Below are 18,538 nucleotides of genomic sequence, written 5' to 3'. Positions count from 1 at the left end.
TTTAGCACTCTGTTCATCTGTGGGTGCTCCTCTTGTTGGGATGAAATAGGCCATTTTAGTGAGACAATCTACAACCACTAATATAGTGGTCATGTCATTGGAAGGAGGTAGTTCCAGCATAAAATCTATAGAAATGGACCCCCAAGGTTCAGACGGAACTGGGAGTGGCTGAAGTAACCCCAGAAGAGAAGAACGGGGAATCTTGTTTCAGGAACAGGTCGGGCAGGAAGCAACATAGTTCTTTACATCCTTTTTATAACTAGGCCACCAAAAGGAATGTGATAAAAGTTCTCCAGTCTTTGTGGCCCCAAAATGTCATGAACCAGCCTGAGAACTTCTACTCTAGCAGAGTCAGGAACATATATACAATTTGATTGAGTCTAGAACCCATTCTGAAAGGTTAAGTGAATAACTGTTGGTGGATGGCAGAGGAGTGAATCATCACTGTAACCATCTTTAATAAGCGCTTGGAGCTCTTTGGACACATTGGCCCCTGGAAAGTTCTTTTGAGACAAAATAGTACATTCTGGGTTGCTTTCCTGAAAGGGATTGGACAAGGTTCGAGATAAGGCATCAGCCTTGCCATTCCTTGATCCAGGTCTGTACGAGATAGCAAAGTTGAACCTGGTAAAAAACAAAGCCCATCGTGCTTGTCCGGCTGACAACCTTTTGGCAGGATGGAGGATTTCTAGATTCTTGTGATCAATGAGAACAGTCACAGGATGATTGGCCCCTTCAAGGAGGTGTCTCCATTCAGAAAAGACTTCTTTGATGGCAAGCAGTTCTTAATTTCCAATATCATAATTCATTTTCGCTGAACACATTAGACGAGAATATTAGGCGCAAGGATGAAGCTGCATCCTATCTCCTGTCCATTGGGAAAGAATAGCTTCCACGGCATAATCTGAGGCTTCTACTTCCACAACACAAGGTAGTTTGAGGTCTGGATGTACCAGGATGGGTGCAGAAGTAGATAGAGTCTTTAATTTAGTGAATGCAGCCTATGCCTCCGGTGACCATAAAAAGGGTTCTCAAGCTGAGTAATTGGTGCAATACCTTTGGAGAAATTCCTATGGACCTTCTGTAAAAATTTGCAAATCCAACAAATCTTTGAATTTCTTTGATGTTTGTTGGTGCTGGTCACTCCACAACTGCTTTGATCTTAGTGGGGTCCATACTCAGCCCTTCTGGAGAAATGATATAACCCAAGAATTGGATCTGGGTTTATTCAAACTCACACTTCTCAAATTTGATGAAAGGCTGATTGTTTCTGTTGAGTCGTTCAAAGACGATACAAACATGTTTGCAGTGCTCCTCTAGATCATCTGAAAAGATAAGGATGTCATCCAAGTAGGCAACAACAAACACATCTAATACATCTCTGAAGACATAATTTATAAAATGTTCGAAGGTAGCAGGAGCATTACACAGGCCAAAGGCCATGACTAAGTATTCTTAGTGTCCATATCGGGTTCTGAAGGCAATCTTCCATTCATCTCCTTCACAAATCTGGATGAGGTTGTAGGCTCCTCTTAGGTCTAATTTGGAAAATATTTTAGCTCAACTAAGTCTTTCAAGCAGTTCAGGGATTAAGGGGAGAGGATACCGGTTCTTAACTGTAATCTCATTAAATTTCCTGTAGTCAATACATGGACGCAGGGTAGAGTTTTCTTTTCAACGAAGAACAGGGCAGCCCCTGCTGGAGAAGTCGAGGGCCTGATAAATCCTTTCCCTAAATTTGTATCCAGGTACTCCTTAAGACCCTTCAATTCTGGCTTAGACAGAGAATAAATGCGACCGAAAGGTATTTCAGCATAAGGTAGCAACTCAATGGGAAAATCATAAAGGCGATGTGGAGGCAATTGGTCAGTATTTTTCTTGTCACAGACATCTTGAAATTGACGATATTGTGACGGCAGCGTGTTACATTGCAGAGGATGTGCTACTTTAACTTGGGTGTCCTGGTTAAAAGAAAAACCCTGTAGGCATTGTTTCTTACAGAAATCAGATGCAAAAGTTATTGTCCGTGTTCCCCAGTTGATGGATTATGGGCAGCAAACCAAGGAATGCCAAAATGATCGGAAACTTAGGTGATGCTATTAGCTGAAAGCTGAAGATCTTGCGGTGGTCTGTTTCAATCTGAAGCTCAGGGTGAACAGTCTCATGCATTATAGGCCCTGAAGATAAAGGCCAGCCATCAGCCGTTTCCATATCAATTGGTGCTATTGTTTTTTATTTTTATATCATGGGTTTGAGCAAACTCAATGTCCATAAAGTTTCCCCCAGCTCCAGAGTCAAACATAGCGGAGCAAGTAATGTCATGACCTTCAAAGAAGAGTTGAGTAGGGATGACAAAATGCGATGATTGGGAGCGAATTGTACTTCCATCTTGACTTAAAGGTGAGCCAAACTGAGCAATAGAATTTATGTTTGGCATTGGCATTGGCAGCAATGGATCTCTTTAATTTGTTTGGGCAGTTAACTGCATAATGTCCAGAATCCCTGCAATGAAGACATGAATTCCCAGAACAACGTCTCTCTTTCTCTTAAGTGGAAATAGATTTTCTTATTGTATCAATCTGCATTGGTTCAGAAGTGTCAGGGTCAGTAAGTCTCTGATTGTTATAGATGCATACCTGGATGAAAGCCATTAGGGGTCTCTACCCTGGCAAGCTCATCTTTAACCTGTTCAGAGAGCCTATGGCGAAACTGACTTTTTTGTGCCACTGGGTTTCATGTGGTATCAGAGATCAAACGCGAAAACCATTGATCTCTTCTTGTTTACCTCTTACCATATTTTGTAGTTGAGAAAAATTTTCTTGGTAACACTAAACTTTGCAACTCTGCAATTTGCTGCCTGAAGGGTGCCACAGCAGCTGCAACAGCAGTCTCCATGTTTATGGCCAGAATATTCGGTAAGGATCAGGGGTCTGGCTGGGAGTCCAGTAGCTGAAACAGCAAGCAGACACAGGTGAAAGCAGTCCTGGATCTATGCACAAGCAACGGTAGCAGGGAAAGAGCAAACACAAACGTAGTGAAAGCACAAGCGGAGGTCGGTAGCCAATGGTGTCAGTTTGAGGTGGAGTGAAAAGAAGAGTAGTCATTTAAACAGCAGCCAAGGGTCGGTATACAGGTAGCATTTTGGAGAGTGCAATGTAACAATAGCAGGAAGAGCATGGTATTGGAAAAGCACAATATTCTGGCAACAGGCAGTTCAGAGACATGGCGTACATAGGAAGTTCATGGGAAGGGCCAGGAGTTCAAGGCTTAGCAAGAAACCAGGTATCAAGGTATCAAAGATGAACATTCCATCACTTCTGGAATGATGTCAGAAGTGGAAAAGAAGGCTTGGTTATCATTCAAAGCCATTGTCAAGGACTTTCTTGGAAACACATATGCAAATAATTACACAGAAATGTTCCAGAGACTCTTGGAGAGCTACAAAATGCTTGGTTGCAATATGAGCATCAAGGTGCATTTTCTGCATAGCCATCTTTCTAACTTAGTTCAGTCAGTGATGAGCAAGGTGAACAATTCCATCAAGATTTGAAGATCATGGAAGGACAGTATCAGATTAAATGGGATGTACATATGATGGCTGACTATTGTTGTAACATCCTGCGGGATTGTCCTAACACTGAACACTCCAGGAAAAGCTATAAGCGTAAAATTGTACCTTAACCGCTTACCCGATTAATATTCAAATGTTTTACTGTAAAAAAAAAATGTCATAGAGTAACAATAAATCCTTTGTATAAACAAATGAAATGTAAATAAACTGTACATTCAAGGTAATATTTCATTATCTTTTCATTGTATGTAAAATTTGTATGTTATTAGACAAAAATGGAGGGTACCCTGTATCGTAAAAACTGGATGTGATAGCAAAAACTGTAATAGCAAAAACTGGGTTTTCACCCATATATATATATATATATATATATATATATATATATATATATATATATAAATATACCGGTATATAGTAAAGTCTGGGGATTTTAGACTTTTTACCATTCAACCAGTTCACTCATGATAAATATTGGGGACCTTGAAAGGCACTCATTGTCATTCTATTTTTTGCCTTCCTGTTTGAGCCTAATATGAAGTATATATCTGTCATAACAATACACAATATGCTACATAAAAGAAAGTGTATATACTACAATTCTACTTCTTTACTTACAATTCTGTCACATAACTACAATAGAACTGTGTGAGCTTACTTATCTTCATGTAAATTTCAGTATGCTAAGCACCTATCATATACTGATGGTACAAACAAAAGCATGAAAATGTATAATAAGCAAACAATACACCAAGGCTTGGAGAACAAATAACCTTTTCAAGAAAACACACTTTTATTTGAATCTATGAAATTCATTTTCCAGAAGAAACATATCTTTTTTTTTTCTTTTTGACTTCATTTAAAAAAAAAAAGTATGAAGTGTTATTAATTTGATGCTAATTTGGCTCTAATAATTACATATGTAGCCCTAGGTCATAATCACTTTTGTACTTGATCATTTAAATGAAATTTCCTATTATTGTTAAAGTAGAACATTTGCCATGGGACATACATAATTGGATCATTTTAAAACTGTATTAAAAGATTGAAAGAAAAGGTAAGTTTTCATTTTGACATATACATAGCTGTGGCTAAATATGCAATCTATATCTAATTTTGTAAAATTTAAAAAAAAATACTGGTTTTAAGATGGGTTCATCTATATAAAATAAAGAATTAAGTACAGGTTAGGAAGAGGAAGCAAAAGTGTGGAGAGGGGTAACACAGAACATACTGAATAAAATAAAAAAACACGTTGTACAAAGGGCGCATAGGTGAACAGAAAAAAAAAGGAAGGGAGGCCTATTAAAGCAATGCAGAAAATAGATATGAAAAGAAAAAGCTCTACAGATGTTAGGAGAGCTGTATTTATGTTTAAAGTTGAACTAAAAATTCTTTATCCCTGTGGTATATACCCCTCCCATTGCAATGGTTAAGTGCTTCTTTTTTGCTAAGAGGATAACACATAAGTAGATACATTATTAATATTATTATTATTATTATTATTAATAACTTAATATGCCCACATATTTCTCAGCACTTTACGAAGCCCATAGTTGCTAACTGTCCCTCAAAGGGGCTTTGTTTTACTTGGGACATATTACCACATGTCTCTCTGATCTCATCCCCTTTCTCCAGCAATTGTGGTGACAATGCTATGTTTAGAGGCTTTTCGATAAAGACAAAAAATCAGCAGGAGGCTTTAAAATGTGTTTTTCTTACTATAATATATGTTTGGTTTACAATAAAACATTTTTTTCTTGGGACATGTTCCCATAACCCAATATCTGGATGAGTGTACTGTGAACATACATATGCAATACATGTAGTTGATGGGTCATTAGAGAACGCTTTCAGTACCTCTTGTAAATCTCTCTTCTGGTTGGCAGCCTTCAGAAAGCACATGCAGTTACAAGTAGCATAGAAAGACATTACTGCAGCTACACATACCTTCCTTTCTGCCATACATAGGAAATTGGTCACCATGACTAAACATTCCAGCAACTGTATACTCCCAAAGTTTAGTGCAAAGGGTACAAGAATATGTTATTATTTTAATGTCCGGGCACTTCAAACTATTAGTAGCTTACTAAATGTTTGTACTTGTTGCTCACAATTACTCTACAATTAAGTATCACCTTCCTTTTACATTTTTCCTGTTGTTTTTATGTGATTTTGTCTTTATTATACAAATGTATGTAACTGTAATGCACTTATACTCCAAACAGCAGATTCAGCTGTCATTTAAATTAATGTAATCCTTAATATAATGCAAGCTTGTTTTATTTCAGTCTTTTGAGGTTGCCAGGTCTATGAAAGTATTGTATTCATGTTCTTGCCAAATTTTCCCCATTGTAGTTTACCAGTGCTTAAATTGAAAAGCTTTGTTAGGCTTTTAATATCCTTTATTTCACCTGGTAATTCTGTGAATAACACAAATTTGCTGGGTGGCCACAAAAGAGCAATGGTAGCTAATCACCATGGATTTTAAACATGTTCATCACCATGGCATCTAGGATAGGTGATCAGATTAATAGCTTGCCAGGCAAAGATAACATAGTTTTTACTTCCAGTTCAACTCATAGACAAGGACAATGCATTTCTAGCATTTTCCAATAAAAGATAACCGTAACCAGACAATAACATATATACATATTCTGAAAGTAAAACTCTACCTAAATAAAAATATAAATAGCATGAAAAGCCCTTATTTAGGTTATTAGAATTACAGCTGCAACATTTACCTTAAGTCTAGAGCTGTTCTGCAGCACTTCTTTCAATGTTAATGAATAGTGTCAGTTTTCCATGCTAAATGACATTTAGTATTCTTCACATCATTTCCTTTAAATCCCAAGCTGTCATGTACCTGTACTCAGCCTCAACCTGTCACTGGACAGTAAAAAACAACAATGCAGTGATGAGTGACAACTAATTGGTGTTGCTTCTTCCTCTCACACGCCAACTCTGCGATACAGGAAGTGCAAGAGGCTAATACCAAGTCAAATTTACATACCTGTAATAAATAATGATTTAAGGATGTGGTAATGATTACAGACATTAATGTGTACCCTTTATATATGTACCCAGGGTTTAGCTTTAACATGTAATTCATTATTGAACCTCTGTAACTGTATGCAATTCATCCTACTGTATAAGTTTACAATATAAGTATTATTTTACCAGTTCAGCTTGTCCCCCCCTTCCAGCAGACTGATTGCCTGCCCAGAGAGTGCTAGGACCTGACTTGAATTACTTAAGTGTGCCTCTCGTAGATACACATATAGGCACATAAATAAGCAAACTTTCATTTACTTCTGCAGCTATAGGCATTGTGGAGAAGTCCCTTCTCAAAGTTTATAAAATTATGCTCTGACATCTAGGCAGTGTATATAGAGAGTGGACATATGTCATTCTGCAATGCATACACACAATATGTGTTCCCCTTTAGTCATTATGTTGCTGAAACCTAATATTCAAAGTCTCTATTGTGTTCTGTATGGACCTTTGAGAATGCATTAGCACATGGTACATGGAACTAGAGAGGTCAGTGATAGTGCATTTTAAAACTCATGTTCTGCTTGTTAAGAATATGCAAAAAACTAAAAACCATAGATGCCAAAGGTTCACATAATATCCCCTATTCTTCATGAGTTACACATGTTGCTTGGCTGAAATGACTACACTGAAGAAGGAAAAATAATTCTGTTCATTTGTTACATAGTGACTACAAAACACAGAACCCCAGGTAAGTGACATTCAACATTAATATGCTAGTTACTGACCTCTTACCTAAACTCAAAATGATATCCCTTAATCATGATTATCAGTCTGACATATTTGACAGTAGAGTTCGGTGCAGGGCAATTCAATCACTGGAATTAAACCTCGTTCACCTTAATGCAACATATGATCTAATGTGCTTAGTAAATGAAAATCATCAATCATTAGTAATGATAATTACATCATTGGACCTGTCTAATGTAAGCAAATTTCTGTCCTGTCATACCTGGCACAAGCAGTTTTTAGATTCATTAATTTTAAATTTACTGACACACCAAATTAAAATTGATCATTTGCTTTTTAGCACGCCAATAATTTTATGCCATAAAATGATAAGAGTGCAATAAACTCATATTGCCAATACATTGAGAGAGTATAATGTTTTAAGGCAGTATTCAACAAGTTAATACATTTTTTATTGACATTTAAGAAATTAATTTGCCATTTCGTATTTCTGTTTTTCATCAGCTTCATTTTCACAGTGGGGGAAAAATTTGGAAAAGTCAGCACTTACTGCAACATCGCACTTTATGTTCACAATTTAACTCCTCACGCAACAAATAGCAATTAGAGTTATAGACATTTTCATTCTTCACCACAACATTTTCCCTAAAATAGGTATTGATTTAGGAAATACAAATGTGAAGTAATGAAATATAAATCCAAGCTGGAAAATGTGTATTTTATCAGTTCTATTTGTTTTATCAGTAGAATAGAACTACAAACTCATAGGTTTGAGTAATGACTGTAAAGATACATTATTATTATTTTAATGCTATTAGAATAGAATAATATCATAAAATAGTACTGTGGTTCAGACTTGGTAAAAATTTTCCATACAAAAAAAGCTTTGTCTGCTTTGAAACTTAGAAGATGATTTTGTTAAATCAGAGGTGGAACTGATTTTGATAAATACACAATAGAGCACTATTATGTGGACTTTTCTATTTGTACATAACCAATTGTTATGCCATATTGATAGTTACACAATTAGTCAGGTTGAACAAAAGATGCAAGTCCATCAAGTTCAACCACTTTGGGATGTATCTGTAATAACATTTATTTGTTCAGTAGTACAGTACAGTTGTGAGACTTAGTTTTAAGTCCGACTTAAGTCGCCTAATGAACGACTCAGCTCACCACTGTACAAAAGAACAGAATAAAAAGTACTTTTATTGGGTTTGGCCAACAAAACTTTAAAAAAACCTAGTATATTTTTTACTTCTGTGAGGGTGTTCACTGGGGGGTGGATGTTAACTGGCATACCCAGATTTGGGTATAAATGATTGAAAGTTAAAATATACTAAGTGCTGAAAGAGAGACATCAAGAGTTTTTTTTTTTCTCCTATCACTCAGAAACACTTGGAATAGTACATCCATAAATTCTGGGAATTTTTCATCCAGACATATGAGAATTACAAACTCCACTAGTGTTTAGAGCTGCAGGAAATGCATAAAAATGACATTGCTTTGACCAGTATGGGCAAATGAGAGACCAAATTTAAGCTAAATGGAATGGATATCTGGAACTATTTCAAATAAGGTTGCAAGAGCAATTGAAATATTTTCTTCTCCCTTTTTTGAATTTAGAAAGAAATGCTTAGTATATCTATCACACACTTGTAATATTGGTCTTTTTGCTCCCAACACCAAGCAGCCTCAAACCCTAAGGGGAACAGTCATTACAGAGACCTACAGTTTCGGTCAGGGAATTGGATTCAGAAACAACTTTCTGGGATAAACTTTTTTTATATTTTAGAGAGATTTCCCATCATTTCCTGTGGTGTCCTAAAACAGGAAAGGAAAGGAGAATCCCCATAAAATTTTCTCTAAAAATTTTCTTGCTGGACTTTGGAGCATTTTACATATTATTCCTCTATTCCTTTCCCAACTTCTCTCTTTGATCCTTAGAGGCATAACACATTCTAGTGGAAACTATGACCCCTTACCACCTCTTTTACCCCCTCCCACCAGAAAGAGCATAGTATTCACAACCAAAGCCCAGAAACAAAAGGCATATTTCTTGTGTTTGGGAGCTAGGTCAGACATGCCTTATATACTACTAGTAAAGAGCTGTGACTCCTTGCACTTGCTTGGAGGACTGCCTAACTAAAAAGAAAACAACACCTAGCAAAGAGAGTTTAATTTAGTTGAGGTAAAGAGAACTTAACCTAGTGTTCATGAAGTTCTGGGCTTACAAGAAATGGACAGAATGATGCTAAAACCATTTAGTCTGATTTTGCAATATTTGGGTACAAATGCCAACATATTTTCAAAAGTGATAAAATGTTGGTATTGTTGGTATGATTATTTGCAAAATTTTGTTTCTCATATTGTTTGACTCTCAATAAATTGAAACGGCAAATAAACCTAGGTAGTTATCTATAGATGCTTCCATGGGCAGTTTTGTACATTTATTCACACTTAAAGTGTAGGACCTAGTAAATGGAAATAAAATATGTTTTAATCGCATTTTGAATCTTAATATAGCTCGTTTGCTGATAATGTATTAAACCTACAAAGCAACTGTAGAAATATTGAAGATAATTTATTGTAGAATAGAATCATCTTTATTAAACAACCAGACTTCTTATCAGCTAATTAGCTCTTGGAATTCTTCTATTTTAAGTATGCCGCAAGGGTTAGAACTAAGGCATGCTAAAGAATATCTGTTAAACTTATATAGAGATGTATATAATCAGAAATAATGAGCAAATAACTTGTTAAGTGCACATAAGTTCACAAGAATTATGCAAAAAGTTAATGCTTACTTGGCAACACTTTACTATTCCTAAAGAGTAAAGAACATATGCACGAGCAATCACAACTAGACTCGAGAAAGTGTTTATCTAAATAATATTTTTTAATATTTTGTAGCTAATTACCAAAATACACTTCATATAGTATATATGAAAAAGTGTTAAACTAACCTAAATCTGTATAATATTTTAGATTTGTTAAAAAATGCCACATTTTGCTTTTATGACAACTGCACGTTTCTGGCATTTTCTGAATTAGCTTTATAAGGTAGTCACCTGGAATGGTTTTCTAACTGTCCTGAAGAAGTTCCTAGAGATGTTGAGCACTTTGCTTTTACTTTGAGATCCAACTAATTCCAAACCACCTCAGTTTGGTGCACTCTACCACTATCTTTTTGGTCAGATAGCCCTTACATATCCTGTAGATCATTGCCTTTTTGAAAAAAAATGATGACCCAAGTTAGCATAAACCAGATGGGATGGCATGTTGCTGCAGAATACTGTAGTAGCCATGCTGGTTTAATGTGCCTAAATTTTGAATAAATTACCAATGGTGTCACCAGCAAACCACCACATTGCCTATGCTTCATGGTGGGAACCATACACATAGAAGCCATCTGCTTATCCCTTTTGCAACTTACAAAGACATGACAGGTTGAACCAAAAATCTCAAATATGAACTCAGACCAAGTACATATTTCCACTAGTCTAATGTCCATTCTCTTCTTCTTCTTGTTCTTCCACAATAGTGACTAGGGATGAGTGAGCAAAATATTAAAATTTAAACTCACGGCGAATCAGGTCGTTCTCCCTTACCAAACATGTAAGCGAGGACAGCCTGTGTAAATTCTGCCACCGAGATTGAATTTTTTGCGGGACCTACAAGAGCAATCAGGGGAGCGGAGCTCACAGAACTCCCCTGATTGCTCTTGCAGCCCTGAAGTATGTGTTCTTGGATAGATATTCTCTATCCAAAAACACAGAGTACCGTGAGTACCGCGGCTCATCAATGAACGCAGCCTTGAGAATCATCACGGTCACAAGGTCAAAGGCATTCTCGATCATCCCTAGTAGTGACTTCTTTGCAACCATTAATCACGAAGGCCTACTAGAACTCTGTGAATCATTAATATGGGCTCTAATCTGTGTTAACAACTCTGTAGGTATTTTGCAGTTTCTGAGATAATTCTAATGAACAGAGGTAACTTCTTGTCTTTATTACCTGGGGTGGCATGAGATCTAATTTCATTACATTTGAGTTAAAATCAAAGTTCAGGAAATTCTCCAGACTAACTGACCTTAATATCTTAAAGCAATGATGTTTCTTGGGTACTCAACCATTTTTCTTATCCCTTGGCTCACTTTTAGTCACAAGGTGTAATACATGGCTTTATTTGCCAAAAAAGAGGGAAGGAGGTAGAAATAGCACAACCAGGTGCTATTCTAGTTCCTGTATACATTATACACTCTATGGCTACTTTATCATTATTTGCTAGTACTGAGTTGAATCACCTTTTGCCTTAAGAACTGCTGTAATTCTTAATAGAATAGATTCAACATGATAAGATCACAAAGTTGCTGCATATTTCTCAGTTGTACATCTATGATGCAAATCTCCCATTTTACCACATTCCAAAGGTGCTCTGTTAGATTGAGATTTGGTGACTGGGGGCTATTTAGGTAAAGTCATCTTCAAGAAACCAATTTTTAATTATTTAAACTTCATAAATTGGCATGTTTTTAATGAAAATGTTCAGTAGAAGATATATTGCAATTATTAGTGTCACGCTTGGGGAGACAAGGCCACTAGGGGGGACTACGGCTTGCACAAAAGTGGTGTTAGCCCTGACAAGGGCCAAGGCACAGAATCTAAGCGGCAACCAGGTCTTCTCCAGAGCCTCTAGTGGTGAGGATGTCGCAATGCGGTTACCGCCAGGTTGCAGTCCTTGGGCACACCAGGGTGGGTAGGAAGATACACTGTACCAAATCACAAGGCAGACGAAATGTCAAGGAAGGCCAGGGATAAGGCAGGCAGCAAGCATGTGAGGTCAGGTCACAAGTCAGGGTCAAATACCAGGGATCCAGGTAATAGACACAAGTAACACAACGGCACTGTAGACACAGAGAACACAGGAGACACTGGAAGACACAGGAAGAACCACAGACAGAGAGCAACACTGGAACAGCACAAGGGAATAGGCTGGAAACAACAGACAAGGGGTTGACAAAGAAGCTGGACAGAGGAAACACTACAGGTGAACATGTTTCAGCAAAGTAGGGGCTCGGCACTAGTGGAGATATGTTGCAGGAATGTGAAGTGCAGTGTCTGAGACACACCCAGAGTTAGAACTGCAAGCATGCGCAGGAGAGAGATGCCTGCGCTTTAGCAAGGAAGGCAGGTGGTAAGTGTGACAATTGGAGGATGGCAATGACAAAACAATAGTAACGTAGGGTGTGGCATGTATATTATGTTCAGTTGGTACTAAGGGGCTAAAAGTAGGCCAAGAAAATGTACTTGATACCATTACATCACCACCAATCTAAAGCACTGACTGGCCTCTGACTGTTGGTCTGTGGACAGACTTGAACCCAAAAACAGTTGACATCAAAACTTGGCCCCCACTCATGTTAAAAGGAAGCTGCACAAAACTAAAGGCAAATGCCAATGAAATATTCTGTTGCGCCCATTACCATTATTTCAGGAAATATCAAAAATACCAAGGTAAAAAATATGTGTATTGGGTACAAAGTTGGGATTTTGAAATTATTATTTAGGAATTTACTTCAAATATTTTACATGCTACATGCTGATCTAGGCTGGGCACAGACCACTTTGTCATTCTTGTTGCTAACAGAGCAGTTTTGCTATTTCAGACTAATTTTAAGCCTTTTGAATCAAATTGCCCAAAAGGTTTGGATGATTTTAATACTAGAAGTGCCTCAGTTTTTTTGAATTGCTGATTAGAATATTGTTGTTAGTTAGCCTTTCATAATCATCACTGGTAGCAATCAAAGATTCCATGAACTAATTTTTTTGTGGCTAGCGTGAAGAAAAGAAAAGTTTGAATCCTAAGTGTACCCACATATTTTTTTCTCTTTTAGTCTGCATTTAGTCTGTTTTTTTGTTGTTTTTTTTGCATGTGCTTGAGGAAATCTATTCTGCCAAGGAAAGCATACGGAATATCATCAATGATTCCCAATCAATCAACAATACTTTTTTTGAGAAAAATAATTGACTCATTAGAAAAAATTGCGAATAAAGACTCTGAAGCCATGACAACCAAAGTACTGTGTTCAGTAACTTTCCCAGTAATTTAATGTGCTATTATGCCTGTTTCTTCATAGGAAGTATTACAAAAGCCCTCACTAGTGGGTACAGAACAAAGTATGATTATATGGAAACCACTAAGAGTATTGTAAGTACATCTATCAGGGAAAATCCAGCTTCATTCTATTATGGAGGGAATTACACTGGGGAACGCATTTTTGTTGAGTTAGATCTTACACTTTTTTTACCAATTCGTGGGTGGTGATCAAAGTTTTTTGCTATCACATCCAGTTTTTACAATACAGGGTACCCTCCATTTTTGTCAAAAAACATACACATTTTACATACAATAAAAAATTAATGAAATAATAACTTTAAATTTCTTTTGTTCATACAAAGGATTTATTGTTCCTCTATGGCATATTTTTTACAGTAAACGTTTGAAAATTAATCAGGTAAGCAGTTAAGGTAAAAATTTACGCTAATAGCTTTTCCTGGAGTGTTCAGTGTTAGGACAAACCCGTCAGATTGTCAGCCATCATATGTACATCCCATATACCCTGATACCATCCTTCCATGACCTTCAAATCTTGGTGGAATCGTTCACCTTGCTCATCACTGACTGCACCAAGGTTTTCCGGGAAGTTAGAAAGATGGCTATGCAGAAAATGCACCTTGATGCTCATATTGTAACCAAGCATTTTGTAGCTCTCCAAGAGTTTCTGGACTATTTCTGTGTAATTAGGTGCTCTTGTGTTTCCAAGAAAGTCCTTGACAATGGCTCTGAATGCTAACCAAGCATTCTTTTCCTCTTCTGACATTGTCCTAATGAAATGTTCATATTTGATGAGCTGCCAAATCTGTGGACCATCAAACACAACGGCCATTATTTTTTCAAATGACAGGCTAGGAAATGGCAAAACAAGGTACTTTAAACAGTCTCCTTCAGTTGGCAAAGCTTTAACAAACTGCTTCATCAGACCCAGTTTCATGTGCAGAGGCAGGAATATAATATTCTTTCTATCAACAAGTGTCTCATGTAGAATGTTTGGACCACCTGGTTTTAGGGCAGATTTTGGAGGCCAATTCCTTTCCACCCAATGCCTCTCACAAGCTCTGCTGTCCCACATGCACAGATAACAGAGATACTTGGTGTATCCACGTTGCTTACCAAGAAGGAAGCATACCATTTTAAGGTCAACACAGATGACCCAATTGTGTTTGTGATATTGCAACAACTCAATGACTCTCCTTATGTCTGCATATTCTTCACATAGAGAAACTAAATGGCCAATTGGGACTGACCCAAATATATTGCCATTGTGAAGGAGGACACACTTTAAGCTCTGCTTTGAGCTATCGATGAATAGTCGCCATTTAGTTGAGGTATATATTGGAATTCCCAATTCCTCCATTAAAACAGGTATGGTATGGTATGACATTTGTTACACAAAACCACTGTCAGTTCTATAGTACTGCAGAAATGCAATTTCTCTGGTTCGAATGTATGATACCTTCATTCCTTTTTCAAGTAGGTTTTCCTCACGCAGTCTTGATGCTAGGAGTTCTGAAGCCTTCTTTGATAGCCCCAAATCACTCAACTCATGCTGATCAAATCCCTTACCAACAGAGTCCTCTTCAATTTCAAACTCTTCATCATTGTTGACATCTAGTTATTCACCATAAATATGTTTTTCAAGAGAGGGTAGTGTACCGAAAACCGGCAGTGGGATGTTACATTTATTTTTCTTGTTATAACCTAAAGTTTTCACTATACAAAAGCACATGTCTTATAGCACATGTCTATATAATAACAGTCACTGAAATGATCTCCTGGCTCTTGCCAAACTATAGGTATACCAAATGGCATCTTATAACGTGTTCTCTTTGTCCACATCCATAAACCCTCAACACACTGTTTGCGCACCTTATGAGGGCCCTGAGACTTATCCTAAAACCAAGTTTAACTTTGAAATATGCCAAATAGACTTGCTCTACAAATGTGCTGATGTTGTAAAGTACTGATTTTACATATTTTAGTTATGTAGATTTAAAATATTACATGAGCTTGGATTATTTTTATAGAAAGAAGCATCCAACTAATACAGAACTAGTGATGGACATTCTAAACTCAGTACACACTGTAAAAAAGCTATTAGAATACAAATATAATATAACTTTAAATAATTGTATAATTATGAATAAAATATATTAAAGCATAAGAAAAAAATATAATAGAAAATTTTAATTATTTATAAACTGAAGCTGAGGATGCTGCAGGCTCCTGGACAGATAATCTGCGGGTGGAGTGATAACAATTTGGGTTCAGCCCTTAGACATTGGATTTCTCTATTGGTACAGTATCATTGATAAAAAAGACAAATGAAGAGGGTGAATCTGCCCTGCAAGGACAAGGACCGCAACAAACGCCTTATACAGGCTTTACCCTTAGAAATGTCAAGGAAAAACATGCACTTTTTAGGTCAGTTCAAAATCTAGAATAAAATATTTTCCATTAAAACCTTTATTTTAATATGAAGCAAAGATCAACATTCTTTAAACATATAAAAAATGTAAAGTAGACAATATCTCCTGTGCAAAACACCAAGAAATGGTTTACAGATTGTTTACGCGTTTCGCGGAAAACAAGATCCGCTTCTTCAGGACAGTTTCAGGATATAATGATGCGGCATAATAATGAATAATCAGTCCAAACATCTCTTTATCATAATGGTACTAAAAAGATTGAGCAAATAAGAGGACAGCAAAATGCAGGGCGGCTCCACTAAACTCTTATCAACATTTGAAGATCACATATATCCAAGTAAGGCCCCCCCAGAGAAAAAGGAAGATGAAGGAAGGTTCACAAAGCCTGTCTTCCTTGAAAGAGGGGCCTGAAGGAACCACAATGCAAGGAAAACTGAAAAAAATCCTGTGTTGGAGCTTGGAACAAGAGGAGATACCACTGATGTTGTTGTGCCCAGTACCTCTCAATAATGCCAGTAATTTTATTCTGGATTTAGAACTGGCCTAAAAAGTCCCAAAAAATGCATGTTTTTCTTCGATGTTTCAATGAAATTGGGGATGTGGCCTTTTGGTAATCTGGATAGAGGAAGTTGTATATCTTTATACCAGGTTCTACCCTTCCCTATGCTATCAAAAACTTTTATACAAAATGTATTAAAACAGAGCTAATCCAGACTGAAAAGTAGCCCACCAATAAACATTACAGTATGGAAGTCAATAGGCCCTATTTAATAAAAAATAACAAGGCTGGAGGGGATACACTTTCATCAGTGAACCTGGGTGATTCAGCAAACCTGAAATGGATTTCTTAAAAGTAATTTGATATTTGTTAGCAAATGCTTTCAATCCTGGACCAGACCCATTCAAGGTTTGCTGGATGACCCAGGTTCACTGAGGAAAGTGTATTCTCTCCACGCTTGGAGAGCTTTATTAAATCAGGCCTGATGTGTCAAATATTGAAAAGACAAAAAGGAGCATCAGAAAAATGTGCATGTGACATCATTGTTAATAACTATTCATTTTCCTGGTTATGTGTTCTCAAATTCATCTATAGATTTTGGAACATTATGAGTTTTTAGGACAACTTAGGCGTGATTTGCTTGTCACTATGTAAATTTCCTGAGGAAAAGATATTATCGGTAGAGTTGTTTTCTTTTGCTTTCTTTTACAGTGTATTACCATACTGACAAAAAGTGAAAAGCCCAAACAAAGCTTGAATTTACCATAATGTTTAAAAATTTCTTGATGTGCTTTGATGAAATTTCATTTCATTATTTAGCTCACCTTATTTTCAGTACACTTTAAAGTGTAAGGAATACTTCTATGGAGGGACTTCATTCTTCTGTGACTGGCACAATGGCTTTTGTTTCAGCAAATATTATATTCATTTACCTATTTACCCATTTAATTGACCATTTGACATTTGACCATTTGACCATTTGACATTTGACATTTGACCATTGACATTTAATTGACCATTTAATATCTCTGTCCTGCTGATAACACCCCAGTAGCAAATAAATGACAACACAGCAGACTTGTCAAAAAATTGGACATGTTCTATTTATTTCAGTGCAGAACTTCAGAGCACAGCAGTGCATTACTATGTGTCATTGTGCACTGAAACATTTCTTTGTTAGTTATGCATTAGGGATCAACAAATGAAGCTGATTGGCAAACACTTTAGTAAATCAAGATAAGGGGTAAACCTTTGGTAAATAAATGGTAAATGTAGATTTAGCAACATTCCCCATGTTGTTTTTATGAAAATTTATAAATGGCACTATTTATTAATAAATAATTCTAAAATTCAAGTATTGGCAGGGTTGGAAGAAAATAATTATTACAAATAATATTTGTGACTTGGGGGTAAATTAAAGCAGTAAATCTGACAATCACCAAGCATTCAGTGTAGGCTAATCAATGATGGTAATTCAAAAGATATACTTGAGGAAGATACATTACAGTTAATGTTTATTGAATGTCCCATTCAATACTTCATATTAATGCCCCTCAAATAAATGGTTTGCAGATTCATGTAAAGTGAATTTTGAGTAAGTCTTAGATTCAATCTTTTATAAATAGTCTTCGAGAATAAATAGGTAGCACATAAAATTTATAATCTTGATAGCAAGTGACCTTGACCCCATATTAAGAGTATATTTTTTGATTTTATTGATATACCTGTTCATTTTTGCATGTAGCTAAACAAGAAATTATGAGGCAGTAGCTCATCATACAAGTAAGTACTTTAAAAGAGTGATGTGTAAAAGACTATCTGGTTGCCCAAAATAGTGCTTTCTACATTTTACCATTAAATGTCATGTTTTTAGAATGCTCTTATTGTGGACCTTGGTTATTTGACCTTTTTGAACTCCTACCCAAGCCTTTCCATGATCCATAGCTTCAATTCTCCTTAACATTTTGGCTAGTGAAATCTAACACTACTTCTGCCTATCCTGTCGCACCACTCTCTTATCATTCTAGTTTGACCTTTTTAGAACTTGCTGGTTACACCATGACCCTTACTGATCCCCCTGTATAAATATATAAATGATCCATATAGAGAGCTCTCTTAATGATCTCAAATTATTCAATTTGAGATCATTACAAAGAACAAGAGGGCACTCTTTGCGT

Source organism: Pyxicephalus adspersus, chromosome 5 (genome assembly GCF_032062135.1).
Source record: "Pyxicephalus adspersus chromosome 5, UCB_Pads_2.0, whole genome shotgun sequence".
NCBI lineage: Eukaryota > Metazoa > Chordata > Amphibia > Anura > Pyxicephalidae > Pyxicephalus > Pyxicephalus adspersus.
The sequence above is the reverse complement of the archived record's forward strand: the minus strand, read 5'-3'. Positions refer to the sequence as shown.